A 1,390-nucleotide genomic window follows, 5' to 3' on the forward strand; every position below is an offset into this window, starting at 1 on the left:
GGGATTAAAAGTGTATGCCACAATGCCTGGCACTTTTTGGGTAAACTTTAAGTTGGTTAAAATAAAAATTAAATTGAAAAATGAGTTCCTAATTTTCCAGTGCCAAGTTCTTAATGATTTACTCATAAACTCCACCCTCCAGTAAGCAAAACCCCTTCTCCTGAAGTGCAGGGTATATTGTAACATCCTTCCAAAGAATGGTAAGGGGTGAAAGAAGCAACTTCACAGTAGAAAAACCTGGAAACCACTAAGTCAGCCAGGTGACCAAGGCTAGAATCAACAGTTTGAAGTCATGCTGATAAGATATGTCCATGATGTGATGTGAGGATGATGGTACTTTTCCTCCCAAACCCATAAATAACCCAAGTCAGCACTTGGAAAAATCAGATAAATCCTATGAGTACCTGTTTGAATACATGACTCAAACATATCAAGACCTTGTGAACCCCTGGATTTAATGTCCCAGGGGGTGGGGAAAGGCATCAAGTCCCTAAAAGTAAGGAAAATATGAACTACTACAGTTTATTAAGAGTAACCTAAGGAGACAGAAACTATATTATGAGGTGGTATCCTGGGATCTCAAACCAGAAAAGGGACATTGGGTAAAAACTAAGGAAATCTGAAAAACAAAAAACCAAAAAATCCTAAGGCAGTCTAAAGAAGTAGGAACTTTCATTAGTAAGAAAGGGACTATAGCAGCATATGGTGTTCATTATAAAGGACATTATGTCAGCATATAGGAACTCTTTCTATGGTTTCCTCAAATTTCCTACGCCTTTCTCTCTTTCTTTGGTGTGGATTTTGTGTGTGCATGTACACATGAAGGCCAGAGGTTGATGTGGGATGTCTTCCTCTGTTGTGCTCCACCTTATTTTGTTTTATTTAATTTTATGTGTATGAGTGTATTGCCTGCATGTATATAAATGCACCCATGTCATGCAAAGCCCATGGAGGTCAGAAGAGGGCATTGGATTCCCTGAAACTGGAGTTGTGGATGGTTGTTAGCCACTATGTGGGTGCTGGGAACCAAACCCAGGTCCTCTGCAAGAGCAACCAGTTCTCTTAACCACTGAGCTATCTCTACTCCCTCTACCTTATTTTTAAAAATATTGTATTTATTGACTACTATCCTCAGGCCTCTTGGGGTAAGTCTATAGTGCAGCTCTCTCCACCGGGACTCCCTAAGCCACATTCACCCTTCTATCCCTCCCACCGTTCTATACTCCTAGTTTGGACCCTGCACCATTCCTAGTCTTGGGGCCCCAGACACCTGGGGAACCAATACTGCTTCCTGACCCTTCTCACCCAGAGCAACTCAGTCTCTTTCTTGGGCTCCAGGAGCACCACTTCTGGTCCTGGCCCTGCCCTCATCTCCCTCTACTTCCCTGGT

Source organism: Nannospalax galili, unplaced genomic scaffold, assembly GCF_000622305.1.
Source record: "Nannospalax galili isolate Female #2095 unplaced genomic scaffold, S.galili_v1.0 scaffold342, whole genome shotgun sequence".
Classification (NCBI taxonomy): domain Eukaryota; kingdom Metazoa; phylum Chordata; class Mammalia; order Rodentia; family Spalacidae; genus Nannospalax; species Nannospalax galili.